Source organism: Nymphalis io, chromosome 11 (assembly GCF_905147045.1).
Source record: "Nymphalis io chromosome 11, ilAglIoxx1.1, whole genome shotgun sequence".
Taxonomy (NCBI): Eukaryota; Metazoa; Arthropoda; class Insecta; order Lepidoptera; family Nymphalidae; genus Nymphalis; species Nymphalis io.
This window is the reverse complement of record NC_065898.1, coordinates 6,654,608-6,676,729: the sequence shown is the minus strand read 5'-3', so window position 1 is coordinate 6,676,729 and position 22,122 is coordinate 6,654,608. Positions and strand designations below refer to the sequence as shown.

The window sequence follows — 22,122 nt, the reverse complement described above, 5'->3', positions numbered from 1 at the left end:
GATCTCTCGCTGACGAGCGTGATTAATGCCATGTTCACTGCTGGTTGTAAATGGTCTCCTTTTGCGAAAGTGTCAAGTCGCAGAATTGATGACAGTGCGATGCTGCCAATACTTTGGTTTCGCGCCGCGCTTCATTTTGCGACCAAATTAATGTCCGTCTCTGACATATACACATTTGGTCTTATTATTTTTTCTTGGTTTCTACAGTGTACACACATTACTTATTTTTATTTACTTAATGGAAAAGATGTGTTAAAGTTTCACAAATGGTCGCTGGCATGACGAAAATGCTCCTTGCACGCTTCTGGTGGTGGGCTTGCTCCTTGTCACTATGTGGGTGGTTGACATACTTACGTGCTCGATTGATTAATGCGCTTAACAAAATCCATTATTAGTCTCACGACACTCACGAATTGTGATATTTTGGATGTTCTATTCTACTCTGCCAGAACCATATGGTTATTACTTTGCAATATATATGCTTAGTTTAATTTAGTATTTTTGTAAGGTGTTTTTTTTTTTTTTTTTTTATATCGCCGGGAGGGCAAATGACTCTACTCCACCTGATGGTAAGTGGTAGTAGGGTCCAAACGCGACGACGGCCAGTACAGACGGGAAAAACGTTCTGCACTAGCCGCCTTCGCCTTGCCGGCCCGCAAGATGCCTCTTCACGCCTCGTTTGAAGGAACCCGGGTTGTAAGAGGAGGGGAATACGTGAGCTGGTAAGGAATTCCATTTTTTGGAAGTGCGACAAAGAAAGGAGTTGCCAAATTTCTTTGTTCGCGATGGAATTGATGTCACAGTTAGGCGGTGACATCGAGAACCAGCCCGCGTGGACTTAAGAAGGAAGGGGGAAGCAGGAATTAGAGAGAATAATTCCTCAGAGCACTCGCCGTGATACAGTCGATAGAAAGCGCTCAGTGCTGCTATCTCACGACGCAATTGTAAAGGTTCAAGGGTGTTTGTGACCTTTACGTCGCCAATAATGCGTACGGCACGTCGCTGCAACCGGTCCAAGGCCTCAAGTAGGTACTTAGCGGAGCCATCCCAAAGGTGCGAGCAATATTCCACGCAAGACCGTACCTGTGTTTTGTACAGCAGGCACAGTTGTTGTGGCGTGAAAAAGCGCCGCACCTTGTTCAGCACCTTGTTGTGTAGTAGCTATCGAACTTTGATTTGATATTATGATAGATTCAATGTATTAAGTGAAAGTGAACACATTTTATTTTGTTTTAACACGTTTTAATAAATGCGACAAAGTTGGAAATTAGAAAATTATGCGTTAACGTCTCCCTCACAACAGCCCCAGGCTTATTTTATCTTCGAAGTTACGTGATGAGAATTTTTCGAAAAAGTAAACCATAAATGAACCTGTACATTAAATGTAAGCGTGACAGAAATATTCAATATTCATTAGCAGTTCTAAGCTAGAGGGAAAAGGATGATGTTATAATAAATGCTCTTAGATATTAATAATATTAGATTATTAACATATACACATATATATTACTTAGCGTTTTTACGTTTCATTACATTTGACACAATTATAATAATATATAAATATGACTGTATTATTGTTATAATTTGTCCTTAGTCTTTGTTTATACACCTATATACTATTCACGTATTAATTATCACTGAGCTACTGATCTAGACCACACGCAGCCTTGAGGTGGACTGTCAATACTATCTTATGACAGATATCAAGACATAGACAATTTTTTAGTACTTTTTACAGTTTTGATATATTCCTAACAATGCCATGGGTAAGTGATAAGTTAAGATTATTATACAGACAGTGAGATAAAATATAAAATCACCGTACTTTATAAATAATATCCTAATAATATCCTGTACAGTGGGTAGTTTTAATCCCCTAAAGAATCATAAACTTGCCCAACAAAAAAAGTTTACTACTAAGCTAACAAAAATAGTTTTACAAATTATATTAATTATTTTCTGATTTTAATCAATTAAGTTGTATAAATTGGTGATTGACATATAGAAGATTTTTTTTTAAGCTTGGCAACGATTTTAACCAATTTTATTGTACATATAAAAACCTAAATGAGTTATTTTTTACTTTTTAGTCTATTTTCTGTTTTTTTTTTAAAGTATTTAACTTAGTCTGTATTTTTTTAGCTCCTACCATTACCATAGTCTAAGCGGCGATCGCATAAAAGGTTGGATGTTAGATAAATCATAAACCATTAGTCTGGTGGTCTGTAACTTGACCAATTAATTTTTAATACTTTTTTTATATTTTTTCGTAAAATTGATCTATAAGACATAAATGCAATGTTCCATTATTAGTTGGTTTATTATTTACCTCATATCGAAAAGGTAATAGAGTGTATTTTTGAGTGTATTTTATGACTACCCTTTTATGCGATCGCCGCGTAAAATATAAGGGATAAATAAAAGTAGTAGATTTCGTATGTTGTCGCTATCGACAATACAGGAAGTCAGCAGGCCAGAAGTTAGCACTTTACCATCGGTGTTGTTACCTTAAAGTAATTGAAAGATATTTCCTTAGTTTCACGATCTCAGTGTAACTGCATTGTTCGTCCCGTTCCGTTATGTGGTTGGTAATATATTATACAGTTACGGATTTAATAAAATATCTTTATATTATTCATAAATAGATCATGAATATTTATGTGCTGCTTCCCGATAGTTTGTAATGTTCTTTGCGAATTAATAATAATATGGATATGTATTTTAATCCTAACAAGCGTTAAATCGTCATCGTATCAGGTAGTTGTATCGTAGTTCCAACATTTGATATCGGTTTTAACCAGATGTCCCTAACGACGCGATTCTCACGCGTCCGAACATTTTGCATATGCGTGGTTTTAACATGCCTCGATATTGGGCGTTTTGTGTCCAATAACTCTGTACGTTTACATAAAGAGCTCTCACTAACGGACTCGATCATGTCACCTTGTGCATATCCTAGGTTCAAGTGGATGCGATTTTAAGTGTTCGTTTCGGTGTTTTGAAGGCTCCTTGGTGGTCTTAAGCATAAGTTTATTAAAATAACTCTTATAAAATGTGGCCATACTAAGAATGATCAAATAGATTGATAGTCTAATTTTTGTAATAACTTGTAAGCGTATAATTAAAATAAACATTTATCTATAACTGATCATTTTATATGAACCTAGTAAATATACTGCGGACTGGCGCAAAAAAATTGCAGACTTGTTCCAAAAATAAATTAAGTTGAATGAAGTACGACTTAGTTTCCACTGTAGACATTCGATGGATTCAGTAATTTTCAGATTAAAGGCATTTTATCGTGAATCACTACTTCAATAGAGAAACGTCGGTCTACGGCTGTTTTCATGTCCTAAGGCTTAGTTTAGCTTTGGATCTTTTAAATGATAACGTACATTGGGAGAAACTGCTGTTGAATTTACTAAAATATCGGAATGGAAATTAGTGTATGATGGGATGAGGTACCATTTAGCGAGTACATGCTATAATGCTGTGTTCGTCAAGATGAGTTGACCACACTTGACCTCTTTAGCATACGTATACACGACCTAGTAACGGGGCTGAAAAGGCATTTTGTAAAGAACATCAAAGCTTAATGACGAAATTCCAGATGAAGTTGCCACGTAACTGCATCGATTCCTTTCGCTATGTCTGCTTAAGACATTAGACTTCTTTGCGATCATAAGATCAATAATCGCATTATTTTTAGTTTAGTGTTAGTTTAGACTAATACATTTTCAAACACTGGCCCTTGTTGCACCACTAATCGATTCTGTAGCCATAATTGACAATTTTGATTTATTATATATTATTATTTATTCTTACTGTTTTTTATTTTTATTTGTATTGGTAGTATATATTTTTAAATATAGATTATAATTGTTATTTATTATTTTTGACAATCGCAAGAAGATCCATCTCCGTGCGGATCAATTACTAAATTGCAAAAAGGAAGCAAACTGAAAGTAAATTAAATCCAAGAAGGCATTTATTAGCACTTTCACAACGAGATACATATATAATAAATGCGAAACTACCCTATATATAGGAATTCAAATTCTCCTGAGAACTGAAAAAAATCTCAGTACTTAATATTTTATTCATCAAAGCACGTAAATCAAATATATTTATCGAAATAAACTTGTAAGTCTATATAAGTATATAAGTTTATATAAATATATTGGTTGAAAATCAACGAATGCTAAACTTTTTTATGATCTACGGGTATTCAATATTGTATCGAGTAATATTATTTGTCAAGGATTTATAATGTAATTTTAGGAACGTAAGATTTAAGTACAGTTAATACTATCTAGGGAATCCTAATATAGCGCAACCCGAACTATGCTTATTTAATTATGTATATAGGTTTGTAGTGTTGTTTTTCTTTTACATATCAACGAATAAATGAATTTACATTTTTTTTTGTGTGTACGTAAATAGTCATAAACATTTTTTTATGAATAAATTGTGCAAAGTAGCGTTTACAAATGAAGTTAGTTACCTTTAGTTGTGAAGTGCATAATACGTTTTTTATTAATAATTTATTTCTTAAGAAACTTATAAAAAGTTCAATATCATTTAGCCATCCCAGTGAACAAGTGAATTTTCACCGATGATTGCGAGTTAAAACCCGGGCAAATACAGTAGATTTTCCATTTGTTTCATTTGGGCTTACAAAATCACCCGTGGCCTTCTGTGGAGGAATATCAAGATCGTATCAGATGACGTTTATGTGTATCCATAATCTCTCATTGAAAAATAAAATGGCTTGAGCATTTTTGAAATGATGATGATGATGTCATTTAAGATAACAATTTTAACTTTCTTGGTAAATGCAAATGGAAAGCTCTATTTATTTGTAAAAACAAAAGCCTATTGTGAATTAATATGTAATTTTGGTTCTTATTAGAAGTTCCAGCCAAATTAATTGAATTTATAGCTTTGCTCGTAAACCCGTCAATTGGTCCAAATTATCTCTCGTAGAAATTCAGAATTCGGACTGAGAATCCTATTAAAGGTCCAAATTTTGCTAAATTAATTTAAAGGGACTTCATATTTATTTCTGTCACAATATTAAAAAAGTAAAGCAACTGCGTAAATGTCTCACTTGGCAAAATGAGACATACAAGTTTTGTAACTTAACCCACATAGAAATAAATTAAATCTACTAAGAAGGCTTGATCGGATTTGAACCCACATTTTTTGGTTAAGGTTAATGTAATCTAAGCAGTGGGACCATTTTAGATCTCAAAATAAGAATGTGAATTATTGTTTTATTGCAAATTGCGGATTTAAAAATAGGTACCATAGATTTTTTTTATGAAAAATATAGCTGTGGAGAAAAATATATTGAGAAATCCCGTATATTCATACGAGGTTAATCATTGGATGAAATGATGCCACATCTGTTTTTTGTTTTGTTTTTGTGGTCAGCCACGGCGATTGTACTATTAAGTTAATTATAATCGATTTCTTTATTACATTATCTAAATGGTTTCTAATTTATTTAATATTGTTATTGCACTAATAACGATTTAATTTACTCAGGGCTTTGTGCACGCCCCTCTGGGTAGATATTACCTACTTATCACTTATTCTACTTTTAAACATCACTACTTAGTTTCGATTTGAAATTCAATCATTTGAAATTTCACTCAATTTAGGACTTCCTATAAATTTATAATTTATTTAGGTTTTTAGAATCGATGATAATAAATAAAAAAATAATAAAAATATTTTTTCTTTATTGCCATGTAGCCGTACTCGTAATCGATAATAATCCTAGCCTAAATCAAAATTATGTAATGTATGGTTGTATACAAATATACTTTATTAGAGTTTATGCATTTTGAAAGATTATGTAAGATGTGGAGCTATAATTATTGGTTCGGAATATAGATTCTTTCGAGAAAATTCTATAAGAAATAGTAGTTACAAGACAATTTAATTTTTATCCTGCGGTATATTTGGTGGTTACAAATTACTAACTCCGCCCTTTTTTTGATCTATGTTATCATGTAGATAGATAGAAGTGATATGTATTTTATAATGATTTATATTTAACATTACATTTCAATTTATGAATTGCCAAAGTTAAAAATATCTACTAATTATTTGTCATAGAAGCGAATACGATATTGTCCGTAGCTGCTTTACCGTAATATTTAACTCAATTACGTTTAATAAATACTAATAAATTATGTCTCTTGTTCAATGTCTTGCATTTTAAAATCAAGGAATGAGAATTGAAACCGGACTTGGAATAGAATCCTAAGCAGAAAGAAAGTTTTGCGGGGATTTTTACTACATTAAATACGTTTCTTAAAAACGGTTGTAATTTAGTAAGGCTTTTCTTGTTATGAAAATAAAAGGAAGAAGGCTTTTAATACAAATAATCGATTGTAGACACTCAGTTTTATATTATTTCTTTATTTTTTCAATTCAAGATTCCATTCATAGTTTTTTATAAAGCGACAGTGATAATATAATATGTTCTTTTATTTTTACTTCTTTTGTTTTATGAATAATATTAAGTCACTTTATTTCATAGACTTTCTATTAAACATATTAATTAGATTGATTAAGAACTTTGTTAAACTGCATCATTATAATTACATAAGTAAGCAGCAGTGCACACAACTTAATCGGTAGTGCTAAATTTATATCAAACATATGGAAAAGTGTGAAAGACAAGTCATGCGTTTTCATCAAAGATAGCAGCGCGCGCGCAGTACTGCGGCTCGATTTGTCTGCAAAAATAAAAGACAGTTTTCATATATAAATACAAAACTATTATTTAAAAAAATATTATATAAAGATTAATATTTATAAAATAAATTTAATTAAATGAATGTTGAATGAATATTATGATTGTCAAAACTTTTTTTTGATTGAATAGATGTTTATCAAATTTTGCCCGTAAATTTTCATATACCAGGTACCGACGATATAAAGATAAATCCAGTTAGATATAATTGGTTCATACAATAAATATCAAAAGAACTTCTAAGCAGACTGCCTCATACAGCACTAGGGCTGAAGCCATTTAAAGCTGAACATGTTATGTATAGTTTTTCATCGTTATTCTTTCACCACCAGTCTTTGAAGACTTAAGCCTCGCGGTCTCCACTCAAGAATTGTATAGCCCATCGCTTATCGGTCCAGTGGCAGATGCGACTGGTACACTGCCAATTCAGCTTGCTATTTGTCCGTGTCGGTTTTTTGATTGTATAACATTCTTTTTTGCCAAAACTCACTGGGCTTTTACCTTGAAATGGTGAAACAGATGCACAGCGAGTACCACGTTTCGGCTTTTTTGTACTTACAGGGAGGACTTGGTTACTTTGACGGTTTTAAGGCTTCGTGGAATGACCTACGAAATAGTGAGCACTTTCAGGGAGACAACATCCATCTATTCCTCGCTTTGGTGCATGTGGACAAGCTCAAACCGCCAGTTTCGTATTTGAATGCTCATACAGGTGGTATATAAACATCTTAAAACTTTGTTTCATTGTCAATCGACTTGGTTGCATGGTTTTCAGGTCAGACCAGATCTCGATGAAGTCAAAGGCCTTCTGATAGCCGAAAAATGCCAAGCACTTGGGCTTATTATATTTTTATGTTTTCTGTATATTATTCAATATTTGAATGTGGAAAAAAGAATACTAGCAATAGCTGTTTTTAAGGGATTATATTCGGATTTACCTCCTTTTGACGCTTTCTGACGTTCAAACTATTGACGATCTATATTGCAATAACCACTCCAAACCGGAAGTTCTATTCAGAGGCTGAAATTCGTCACGTTTACAGAATCATTACAGTTTGTGATTCGTTATATCATGGAATCGTGAAATATATCTTATCCAAAAGGTAGTAAGATTTGATATTATTCATTACAAAAAGGAAATCCAGGCAGATACAAAGTTTTTAAGAAATTTCTTAAAAGTACCTAAACTATTTTCATACAGTTGACTGGCAAGAAGATCTTTTAGGTTATGTACTTCACGACTAATTTGGTCAGCTAGTACGCATGGTGTCGACAGAGGTATCAGCTCGACAAAAATTAATGTCACATTCAGCCACAGTTCATCATCATCAGATAAATATAAATAATAAATGAAAAACCGGTTATCGACATGTAATAGATTGTCTTTGTAAATCCTAACAAAGGTAGTCTGTTTGTACCCAGCAAAAGCTGAGCGATGATAAAACTCTTGGAGATAGAATCGATGATAGGTATGTTGGTGACTTTCATAAAAGTATTGATCTGAGGCGCGGGTGGCGACATCGTTTTACCGTGGCTGTCACACTTCTACTAATAAAGTAAGTGCATTTTGTGCTTCAATTCGACAAAAAGTGTCATATTATTATGCTTCATTAAATATTCATATTAATACATTTTAAATATCCTTTACGATTATAAATATGCGCTGACTAATATTACGTTTTAATCAGTAGATTAATTATTTTAAGAGATTCGAAGTGCACATGATTTTATTAAATGATTCAATGATAAATTATACGTATATGTTTAATAAAAATAGTTATATCTTAAAAGTATATTAAAAAAATCTTATCGTTTTAATTTGAAAACTATTGAGATTTTAGTATCATACTCATATAAATAGTAATTTGATTTTTCATTTTATTTATTCCTTGTTGGAAAACGTAATAATATATCAAGTAAGATAGAATTTTAGTCTATTTCTATGATTATTCCTTACCAAAAGGAAAAGCGATTGTGCTCGACTTAGTCCACAACAACAATCACACGTATATCATCAATTATACGCTTACAAAGTGTACTGACAACGTAGACTAAGAAAAATCGTCAATCAAGAACAACAACGAGGAACAAGAAAATAACAGTACTAGAAACCTATTAACGATTATATTCGTATTAGTACCAATACAATCGTTAGTAGTTTTCTAGCATTAGTGCTTTAATATTATAAAAATCGGTATCATAAAAATCACTATAATATATCCGTCGGTTTTATTATGTTATATTTATGTTTTTCTTATATACATATTATTCTTATTACAAATACATTATTTTTGAGATACCTACATTGTATTTCAACGACAATTATACCATTATTGACCATAAATTGATATGTTTTATAAATATTTTTTACATTTCCAACAGGCATACGAGGCAAAGCATATGATTTTTCCAATGGGTTTCGCGACCAACAACTTCGCATGCTAATCGAATATAATACCAATTTCGTGCATTCATTTATAGTTTGCAACTTTCATAGCTTATGATGTTAAATACGGACTTAGGTCTTTATTCGAATTATTTCTTATTATAAAGAAGGTTTCTTAAACTGAAGGTAGCCTTCAATACCTTCCATAGACATTGGTATTGTAAGAAATATTAACTATACCTTACATCGTCAATAAGCTATCAACCTTGGGAATTCGGAACAAAGATGTTATATGTTCCTTGTACGAGTATCTGTTACATTGGTTCACTTTACCCTTTTAACTGAAATAGAACAACATCTACTATGTATTTTGGTGTTTTGACGGTAGAATATGTGAAGAGCGGGTGAAACAATCAAGTAAATGCCTATTTAAGTTACATATAAAACAAAATTTAATAGTTCTTGGAAAATGTAAATGAACTTGTGATGAGCATAATTGTTAGTGTAACTTTAAGGACCGGACAGGAACTTTGTACGTAAACCTTAAAGTTACTTGGAGACTTTAGAGATACAATTAGGTGACCCTTTGATATTAACAACGTATGTTTCTGACACAATACTGCTAAAGTGCCTCAGTCAGTTCTATAATATTATTTACTGGCACTATTTATTAGTCTTCACTCATGAAGTTTTGTTTTTGGGCTTTCAGACGGTAGTTTGATAAGCGTGTCCAGTTGTATTATTTAGATTTTTAAGTGTTTGAGTGAGTGATTTGCTTAAATTTGTATGATTTGGTAATAGGTTTTTATTATATATAATCTGTTCAATTTTTGGATGCTAAATATAGGGTATAAATTATTATTGTTGTCTGAAACATTTTTAATAAGGTGAAACGGATTATGGAAATCTTAATAATATAATATGTTATTTATTAAATAAAAAAATAAATACGTACCAAAACAAAAATAAGGCCGGTATTGTATATATCATTTTATTTAAAATAAATATACATATTGCAGTATGTAACAGTATTGCTGCGATAAGTCCTTCTTTTAATAAGCCGTTTCGTTTTCAATATGTATTGATTTTTTTCATGTTGATTGCTATCAAGAATTGATAGAAGGTAGAACTATTTTATCATTGTCATATAATATATTTTTAAGTAATTAATGCAACAGTGCTTTTCATTTCGAGAATACTTCATTATCCATAAAACGGTGTCATTTTTAAGGATAAGGGACAAGTGCCTATTATTGTATTTTTAATGACAAAAGTATTTCAACAACGGGTAAGGAAATTCTTTTGTGATCGGGAGACGTGGAGGCTCTTCTTTTGTGCTTAGTATAAAACATTTCATGAATTACCTCCCCTCTTTTTTATTCTACGTGTTTGCAATGACAATGAATTGTGTACATTTCTCGACGCAAAATTATACCGGGAGCGATTACGTATAGAACATTACGTCTGATTTACGATTTTGTAAAATAGACAAAGAGGACCCCATAAACTTTATGTAACACTAGATAATGGTCCTTGTGCCTGACAGTAGGTATAAGTTAACAGATCAGCTTTCAGACATGAAGCGTTGATGAACAATGTTTTTCAAGAAATGATTAATATCCTTATTTAAGATTTCCGATTCCGATTATATATATACAAACAGTGGAGTGAATATAACAGACGACATGGAGAGAATGGAAACGACAACAATTCATAACGCCAGGATCGAACCTGAAACTTCCACATTACTAAGTGGCCCGTATGCTTAACTTATTGTAAATATTGAAATTCAAAAATTATCGAAATAAAAAATGTGGTTATCGAAATATTATGCTATGTGCGACAACAAAGCCGAAAACAGTGGCAACAATACGCTTATTTATTTTAAACTAGCAGGGTGATAATAATATTTTCATTCTCTCAAAGGCAATCTCATTTCCATTTTAGCGACTACATTATGTCTCTCATTAAATACAACATTTGAGTTTTCTTTTCAATAGCGCACGGGTTTTTACGGGTCGCTTAGCAATTAAAACGTCGCAGCTTCGATCCTGACGTCTTGGACTACTGTCGTCCCCACTCTTAATACAAGCTTTACGCTTAATTTCCTTAAAATTGTAATTGCTAATATTCTTAAAAAAAACACAATTTTATTTAAAGTGAGCTGTATTTTATATAAAAGCAACAAATATTTTACTTTAATTAAGTATGTAATGCTATGTAAGATGAATTAATCGTCGCTGAGTTAGTACTGAAGTTGATCATTTCTGATCCCTTACACAGTATTTTCAGTGGGTAATTTTTAACTTACCCTCTCGTAGAATTCCACGATTTTTTTTTTGAATTTGAAAATAAAAATTCGCGGGTATCAAAAAGTAATATAATATAAATAAGTTTTACAAATGGTAAACGCTATTATAATTTTACTGATTTAATAAAAAGGTGCAGAAGTAAAGTATCTGTACTTATTAAGCTCTATGGAATTAATCGTAATTATGATAAAAGGCACTGATTCTCTGGGACTGGGTTCTCTCTATTGAATGACGCTATAATAATAAAATTCGACTCTAATTCCTGATTATACCTTCATGCTGTTTTCAGTCAAAAAATTATATCTTAGTGTTAGTGCAAAACTTTTTTAAAAGGTATAATATCCCGATTTATTACTTCTACTGATGATAGGATGGCTGGTTCATATTTCGATTAGAAAATCGGAATTTTTCATACAAACGGGGAAGTGCTAAATTTGCAACTTGTCTTCATTATACGACATATATATTTGTGCATTATTTTTAATTTTGATTATAAAAAACTTATGTATATTTTTTATTAATTTATTTATTATGATCTTTTTAAATCTATTATTTTCCAAGCCGAAAAGAGTCTTGGATCGTGGGATACATGCCCATACGGTTGACGTGGTTGGTAGATACTTGCCTTTCATGACGAAGGTTGTGGGTTCGATTTCCACCCAGGACAGACATTTATGTTGACAGACACATGTCTGTTTGTCCTGAGACTAGGTGTGATTATCTATATAAGAATGTATTCACATAAGTAGTACCTATATGTAGTATATCAGTTGTCTGGTTTCCATAGTAAAAGCACTGCTTAATTCTGGATCAGATCGCCGTGTGTGAGTAATGTCCCAGGATATTATTATTATTATAATTAATTTTAATTATTTAAAATATATTTAGATAATATATTTAGTTGTCTGTAAGTCATATTTTTATTTATTTCACAAAGTAGTACACCAGTAGTAGAAGGTCGGGAATAGACATGGGAACAGACAGGCTTGTTTTGTGATAAATGTTCAGTCGTAAAGATGGAAGATATCGTTAACGAAGACGGATCACGGCACCTTGTGACTCGTATCCGATGTATCTCTTGTTATACTAATATTAAACTTATAATTATATTTAAATATTTCTAATGAATTATTAAACATACACTATTGTACATTATATTTCAAAAGTATCTTTTGAATCTATAAAGCACTCAACATTCATAATCACAAAATATAAGGAACTACCTAATACACACACATACATAATATTATGTGCATTGAATAATAAATGTTTAGATTTTAATATTACAATTAAATATTTAATAAGAAATGTACAATTTATAAACGAGGTTGTATGGCTGTTGTTAACCAGACGCCGTTATCTTACACTGATGTTATGTCATGAGTAATAACTTTTGCGTTGCCTTTCCGCTCATTCCGGGCAAATATAGCCGATAACAATATACGGATACTTTAATGAAACTTCTGTGTTACCCGTATGCCTTAATTTTTAATACCCATTATTATTAATGCGGGATGTTTTCGAAGATAATTGACAAGATGCTTATAAACACAAATTAAGCACATGAAAATTCAGCGATGCTTTGAACCCGCAATCGCCGGTTAACATTAACGTGTCCTAACCGCTGAGCCATGCGGGATACGAGCATATATTGTTTATATTAACATTAATTCTGCTTATTCCCTTGATATCATAGCAATTTATTATACCCTGAATTCTCGTATTTTGTTCGTAATAGTGCAGCTGCACCTTGCTAATTGCTTATCGATTTGTTGTTAGTTAGCTATTAATTTATTTTTAATGAATGTAAATAAATATAAAATTATGATATAAATATATACGTACGTTTTTGTATTTTAATATAACGCTTAATCAAAGGCATGAATAATATAGAAAATAAATAAACAGTCTGTTAATTTCATGTCTGTTTCATTCGAACGATGGGAAGATAATACAATTTCAAAAATAAATACTTCTCTACAATTTGCCAGAACGAGTGACGTTTATTGTCAGTTATTATTTGTTTTTCGACAAACATTCACGTGTGTGACTTTTTGTTGCACCGACCGTTTTGATGTGTTATTTCAGTTGTTTACGAATTAAAAAGTTACATTCTTCTATATTATTCTTATAAATAACGTCTTTAAGATCTTAGATTTATATAATTTTTCTAATATTTTTTATTAATTAGAAGTTCCACTTACTTTACATATAAATACTTTCACAATTTTCAGTTCAAAAAATAGGTTTAGTGTATGTAAAGGGGGGAGGCTTTCGTCCAGCAGTGGACGGCAAAAAGTTGAAAAAAAAATTAATGCTAGTGGTGTTCGTAGGCGAGTGAATAAATAAAACAAAACGTATCGATGTACAAGCTCACATTGAAACCGGTGTCCTTCAGTTACTTGTTCTCCGGTGTCCATCTAGGCTCTTAGCATGCTACACCTAAATGGAATATTTTTTTATATAAAAAAATTAAAAAAAATATCTGTTAATTTATAATATACTTTAAGTGAATCGAGTTTATAATTTTTTTAAATTGAATATAAAATGCAACAAACAAACCAACAAGTAAATTATTAACTAATAAATTTACTCACAGTTACTATAATAGCTCACAAGAGACGAAATAAAACATTAACTTTACCGCATAGAAAATTTAATTAAGCCTCAGTAATGGCGAAGGAGAATATGGCGAATAAATTATTATTACGGCTGCAGGCCGAGACTATTATTTGCGATATGCTATTAACTAAGGTTTAAGTCAAGTAAAATAAAGGAACAAAACCTCATAGATTGAAAATTAATTGAGGTTCTAAATTGAGGTATGTGTTTACCATCCCATTATAATTTAGTATCAAATTTAGTTATACAATTTAGGCCCAATTTAATAAATATTAGTCATATAAATTTATAAAGAAATCTTTGTTAACAACTTTAGTGATATTATTTAGTATATAGACAAGATTAAGAACTCTTTGGGTAATTTATCTTGTAGTGGTTATTATTTTTAATATTTAGGACTGATTCGTGTTTTATACAACTTTTTTAAAATTTAAATAAACGGAAACATAAAACGAAGATATCACTTATAATAATAGATGTACTTTTATATGTTGATCTTGTATACTCAAATATATACTTGGTGGTAGGGCATTGTGCGAACCCATCTGTGTAGGTACCATCCATCCATTCATATATTCTACCGCTAAATAACAATATTTATTTTTGTTGTGCTACGGTTGAGGGTTAATTGTAACTACAGGCACAAGGGACAAAACATATCAGTTCCCAAGGTGGGTAGCGTGTTTACGATAAGAAATAAATAAAAAACAAATAATAATTGTTGCTTAGTAATTAAATAATAAATGAATAGACGGCGTAGGTTCACTAGTATCATTAGAACAGCTACTATTTCACAATACAAAACAATTTTCTTTAAGTAAACACAAAACTTTGATTGAAATCTCATTGAAATAACGCTATTTTTTGTGTCGTTTATATGTTATTATATACAATAATTTAGTAACAGAATAGTTTAACTTAATAACCAGAGTGATGTAATTTCGGATTTATATATAAGAAATTCAAACAACTACAATAACTAAAACCGAAACTATTTTGATGCACGTTCTTTCGTGCTCTTGAAACAAAAACGGTAAATAAGCGTCCGCTGAGCATAACCGTCCATTAAGTTTATAACTCTTCAGTGTATCATATGTATGTATACATTTATTGCTTATGTTGTGATTAATTAATTTTTTGTTAGTTAAATTTATAATTTGCAACAATTTAACTTTGTTTTAAAGATGGAGTTTAAACTTTGTTTCTAATTAATTGTTTTCCTCCTAGTAAGCTTTTCAAGAGATAATCTTTGGCAAATGGTGGGAAAGAGCCGACCCTTAATTGGAAGAAAGCTACTGTGAGCCGGACGTAATAAATTTTATTTAAAAAACGAATTTACGACGAACAGTATTTGTAATGAGAATGATTTATTTGATATGCTATCTGATTGTGACGATATATATAACTTACTTACTCTTTGCAAATTTACATATAAGATAATATAATAATAATATTCTTTATTAAAGTAGGCCTTTTATAAGCACTTTTGTAGTGTCGTATTAGGATTAAATTGAATATAAAGCTACCACCGGTTCGGAATGTAAATTAATTATCAAGAGACTCAGATATGACAACTGGCTAATCTTTTATGAAAATTGTTTTTTATAATTATGGCGATATAAATAATAATTAATATCAAGCACAATGAAATGCTTGTTATCCTCATGTTGTACTATATGAACTGATTTCACCCTAACAATTTTGTATAAGTTAGCTGTATGTTTGGAGCCTTACGTGACGTAAGCAGGTAGCTGCACAAAAGCTAGGTAACTGATAGGTATTTGACTTCCATATTGCAAGTCGAATACTCTGGCGAAAATTTTAAATGTGGAACATAAACCAAATAAAATGAAAGAGTAGCTAGTTTCATCATTCATCATGTTTACATACCACTTAGTCGGTAATTTATGAATTTCGAACACCAAGCCAATTATTTACCTGATAAGTCAAATTTTTTAAACTGGATATGATTACAAAAGATCAATTTTATTGTTAGTTTCAAGTGCTATTAATCATAATTTTTGCTATCATTCTGCTCGTGAGGACAAGCAAAAATATTGCAGCGGCGTCGACACCGACCGGACAAAAGCCCGTCCAGATGTCGCGGCAAAGTATGATTAATGATCGATGAGGGTTTAAACATCTTTCATGAAAAATTGAACACGTTAATAGATAATTTTGACAGTGAAAATTGATTGACAAAAATAATCGAATTACGATAATGACTCTTAGATAAAAATATTAATGTTAAAATAAACTTACATACATTTGAAATTGTCAGTGCGAATACAACTGCTTACTACTTTTACCTCAAGCTACGTTGTAGCTAGCTAGCTAGTTGAACGAATGAATTAATCCATGAGGTGAACTCGAGGTAGCCGTTACACAAATTTTCGTTTCTTAGAATGCTGAAAACCTATATTATAAAAATACATCATTTTTTCTTTATATTATAACAATAATAACGATAATAATATCCTGGGACATTTTTCACACACGGCCATCTGATCCCATTTCAGCTTGTACAGAGCTTGTACTATGGAAACCAGGCAACTGATATACTACATATACTAGTTTTCTTTTGTAAATACATACTTATATAGTTAATTACACCCAGACTCAGGACAAACAAACATGTTCATGCACAGAAATATCTGTCCTGGGTGGGAATCGAACCCACAACCTTCGGCGTGAAAGGCAAGCATCCACCAACCACGCCAACTGACTCATAATCATTTTAAAATTATCAAATAAATCATTATGTCATATATGTTTAAATTAGATAAAATTTGTTCATAGATAATAGATATAGCATGGCATAAGTTATTGACAAACACAAACACATTTTTATAGTATTTTATAACAGTGAATATTCCATTGAGTGAGACGATGTCATTGATACAAAGCAGATAGATAATAAGATTACAAAAACTAAGCGGAGTAGTTGTTAAATATACAAAAACTACATGTTAAATATGAAATAAGATAAATATAATTCAGACTCCCACAATCAACATAAGATATCTAATAATATAATTGTTAAAAATCTCAAATTTGTAATCTTTATAAACACGAACAATAATTTATCAACATTAACGTATTAATTTAAACCCTCAAGGGTTGCGTAAATTTATTTATGATGTCATCGCTCACAGTCAAGTCACTTTAGTAACAGGATCCCAGTTAAATTGTGTTCAAGTTTTTCAAAAGTGCAACATATGGGAACATTGTTTATAATGCGATGAGATCAAGTTACTGTTCAAATATTTTTCCTTGTATTCTTATAGTAATAATTATGTGATATTATTTCAAAAGAAAATAATATTATGACATTTATTATTATACAAGCTGATGATTTTAGAGATTGATTTAGATATAAGAGCTGATAATGGTTATTGCGGCTTGTGATTAAATTCGGGTTTCTGCTGACTGATTGGTCGCATTGTATTCATATAGTAGGTCCTTACATATGAAATTAGCGTTTTGTCGTGCTGACCACTTTGATCTAAAATATCTCCTCTTTGGTTAAGAATTCCAAATTCAAATTTATAACTTCATTTAGCTGGTACATTTGAGTTTTGAAAACAGTCATTCATTTGTTTTTTGGAATCACAATGGAAAACATGAAATATCGGTATATTTACGAGTACGAGTTCTACCGTGGCACCAGTGCTGCAGAAACAGCTCGAAGGATTAATGATGTGTACGGCGCTGGTGTCGCAAAAGAAAGAACGGTTTGTTTTTGGTTTCAACGTTTTCGGTCTGGAAATTTCGGCCTTCAGAACCAACCCCGTGGACGGCCGGAGACCAAAGTGGAAAATGAAGAATTAAAGGCTAATGTGGAAGCGGATCCATCACAAAGCACTTCAGAGATAGCTGCAGGCTTCGGGGTAAGTAATAAAACTGTATTAATCCACTAGAAGCAAACCGGGAAAGTAAAAAAACTTGAACGATGGGTACCTTATGAATTGAGTGAATCGAACTTGCCAACACGCGTCGACTGCTGTGTTACTTTGCTCAACCGACACAATAATGAAGGGATTTTAAATCGAATTATTACTTGTGATGAAAAGTGGATACTGTACTATAATCAGAAGCGCTCGCCGCAATGGCTGAACCCTGGAGACCCAGCCAAATCCTGGCCTAAACGAAAATTTACTCAGAAAAATTTACTTGTGAGTGTTTGGTGGACTAGCGGGGGTGTCGTTCATTACAGCTTTCTAAAATCTGGCCAAACGATTACGGCAGACATCTATTGTCAGCAACTGCAAACCATGAAGGAAGAACTAGCTGCTAAACAACCGAGATTGGTCAATCGCTCTAGGCCACTGCTGCTTCACGACAACGCAAGACTGCACTGCACAACAAACAACCACTAAGTTGATGAGCTACAATTGGAATGTATGTGACATCCTCCTTCCGGAATTTAGACAATTTCTTACAGGGAAAAAAATTCAACTCCGATTCGGCTGTCCAAACCGCCTTCAAAGAGTTTATTGATTCTCGCCCCCATAGTTTTTTTAGTAATGGGATCAATGAACTACCTATGAGACAGTAAAATTGCATAGATAACAACGGTGCATACTTTCATTAATTAATTATCTTTTGCAAAAAAAAAAAGACTTTATATTCCTCCCGTACAAAACGCCAATTTCATATGTAAGGACCTAATAATAATTTATTTTGTATAAAGCAACGGAAGTAATGCTTAATTTTAAGTTCAGGAAATGAAGAGTGTAGAATGAGAGAAAGCAATTTAAATGATAATTCGGCGATAGTAAATATCAGCGCGGATTATTATCCTCATAATATAATTTAACACATTAAATAAATCTCGCTCCGTTTTAAGAGAAAAACGCACGTAAAGGACGCACGTAACCGAAAAATTACATGCTCTTATGGGTACCTTTATGGTACCCATAAGAGCCAATGCTTTTGAAAAAAATCAGCAATAATTAATGAAGATAAATCCTGGAGGTTTCAATTCGTAATCATCGGTTAAAGTAAATTATTATTCTTAACAGGAAAACTAGTGCATACTGTGAAGTCTATGTACATCTATGGACACGTCTTGTGGTAAGAAAAACTCCTTAAGCAAATTCGTAAAGGCTATCTTTCCGTGCAAAAGCACGGAAAGCCATTGGTAATGCCTTACAACCTTTTCTGTCGTGTTGGATTTGCAATCCCATCGGATTAGGAAAGTGAAGGATAAGACAGAGCACTTGTGTTTGCGAACGCACTTGTGCGTATGTACTGCGCAGTTGGCTAGACTCCCTTCAAAATTAAATGGGATTTTTGTACTTGTAATATGTTTTTCTCCGTTTATTGTTTTCAACGTTGCTGCATTGGTGCAGCGCCAGTGTGACTGGGGTTTTGTTAAGATATGTATTTAAATTATTGCGGTCCGGTATAAAGGCTCCACCTCCTCAACCTCAACACAACTACTGATGATTGGGTGCTAATTATCCAGATCAGTGAATACAAAGCCCTGCCACCAGTGACAGTTAATTACCAAAGTATGTCAAATACTAGTCATACATCTAAAATTCTATATAATTAAAATGTTTTAAGAATATTTACTAAAACACAAATGCGAACTCCAAAAGTACTTTTGATTATATTGTAAATATAAATGTTTGTTAAATATGCGAATTAAGTGACTTAAAGACGCCTAATGCTATTTGAACAGTCTCAAATCATTGTAAAGTATTAAAAAATATATAATATTCTCACTCAAATTGAATTTAATTTCTTAGTAACGGAGCGTTAAAATAATATGAAAAAATCGTAACTCAAAATAGATATGGATACAGAAATCTGCGGAGACAGAAATAACTATTATAAAAAAGCAGCTGTGCGCTAAAAAATGTTTTTTTTTTTTTTATATCGCCGGGAGATCAAATGACTCTACTCCACCTGATGGTAAGTGGTAGTAGAGTCCAAACGCGACGACGGCCAGTACAGACGGGAAAAACGTTCTGCACTAGCCGCCTTCGCCTTGCCGGCCCGCAAGATGCCTCTTCACGCCTCGTTTGAAGGAACCCGGGTTGTAAGAGGAGGGGAATACGTGAGCTGGTAAGGAATTCCATTTTTTGGAAGTGCGACAAAGAAAGGAGTTGCCAAATTTCTTTGTTCGCGATGGAATTGATGTCACAGTTAGGCGGTGACATCGAGAACCAGCCCGCGTGGACTTAAGAAGGAAGGGGGAAGCAGGAATTAGAGAGAATAATTCCTCAGAGCACTCGCCGTGATACAGTCGATAGAAAGCGCTCAGTGCTGCTATCTCACGACGCAATTGTAAAGGTTCAAGGGTGTTTGTGACCTTTACGTCGCCAATAATGCGTACGGCACGTCGCTGCAACCGGTCCAAGGCCTCAAGTAGGTACTTAGCGGAGCCATCCCAAAGGTGCGAGCAATATTCCACGCAAGACCGTACCTGTGTTTTGTACAGCAGGCACAGTTGTTGTGGCGTGAAAAAGCGCCGCACCTTGTTCAGAACTCCAAGTTTCCGTGAAGCTGTTTTTATAACAGCCTCGATGTAATCCCTTGGACTAAGGTCGCAGCGAACGTCAATCCCCAGCATGGCGATTTTGCTTTGCATCACCAGCGGAGTACCACAGAGGGAGGGAAGAGGGGAAAATGTTGACTTTTTCGCCGTGAGAGCGCATACCTGTGTTTTCTTGGCATTAAACTCAACAAGATTATCAGAGCCCCATTTGGCGATGAGATCTAACGTCCTATCGAGTTCAATGACAAGATTCTCCCGCCTCTCCTCAGTTTCCGCCCGCCCAGCCACTGCGCGTCCGTGGTATCCACCATGCACTGTACTATCATCTGCATAGCAATGTATGTTCCCAAGGGAGAGCATATCATTGATATGCAAAAGAAAGAGTGTGGGAGATAGCACAGATCCCTGGGGGACCCCAGCATTCACTACATAGAATTGTGAAGCGCAACCATCTACTAAAACACGAAGGCTACGCTTGTGTAGGAAGCTGGCAATCCAGGTGCATAGCTGAGCAGGCAGACCATATGCCGGTAGCTTGGAGAGAAGACTTCTGTGCCAGACCCTGTCGAAAGCCTTGGAGATATCGAGGCTGACAGCCAACGATTCTCCATGCTTGTCGATAGCTTCACCCCAGAGGTGTGTTACGTACGCTAGAAGATCACCTGTGGACCGTTTTGGTCGAAAACCGTACTGACGATCATTAATTAGACAGTGATCTTCTAGGTAATGGATCAGTTGGTTGTTTAAAATCCGTTCCATCACCTTACAAAGTACTGAGGTGATAGCTATTGGCCGATAATTTGCCGGGTCAGACCGATCCCCTTTTTTGGGAACCGCTTGCACATTAGCTCTTCTCCAAGCCTCCGGCACACTTCCCAAAGAGAGAGAAAGTTGGAACAGGCGCGTTAACACAGGAGACAGCTCCGCTGCGCACTTCTTCAGCACTATGGCTGGTATTCCATCGGGACCGCCAGCTTTCAAGCAACGTTCCTTCCAAGGGACCGACGCATAGTAATCGCGCATACCGTCCCAATCCGCCGACTTATAGTGCCAAACGCGACGTTTGCATACCGCTAGTGGCGGCAGCTTGGCCTGTGGCACTCTGGTAGAAATAAGGCTGTGATCCGAAGAGCCAAGAGGAGCCTGAACCACAACCTGATATTCCACCGGGTGAGAAGTCAGCAGAAGGTCCAGTAGAGAAGGTGCTTGCCCATCAATGTCTGGGATCCTGGTGGGCTGATCGACCAGTTGGGTCAAGTCATGTGTGAGAGCAAAAGCATGAGCAGTCCTTCCAGCATGGTCAGTTTTGAGGGATTTCAACCAGGATTCGTGGTGAGCATTAAAGTCCCCCAAAAACACCAATTCCGCGTTAGGAAATTGCTCTTGCGCAGCATCTGCCACCCGACTAAGATGGTCAAATAGTCGGCTTGTCTCCAAGTCACCATTGTGGGATCTGTAGAGGCACACGTAGACTCGGCTCTGACGAACCAAAAATGTTATATGATCTCTCAAATATCTTAGTAAT

The 22,122-nt window shown here is 33.6% G+C and overlaps 1 long non-coding RNA gene across 1 annotated transcript; it reads left to right on the top strand.

The window, feature by feature from the left end:
* Positions 1–15,031: 15,031 nt before the first annotated feature.
* LOC126771550 (uncharacterized) lies at positions 15,032–19,669 on the top strand. Its single transcript, XR_007669551.1, has 3 exons — positions 15,032–15,184; positions 15,317–15,397; positions 19,114–19,669. It is a non-coding gene; the product is annotated as an uncharacterized LOC126771550 (long non-coding RNA).
* Positions 19,670–22,122: the final 2,453 nt, after the last annotated feature.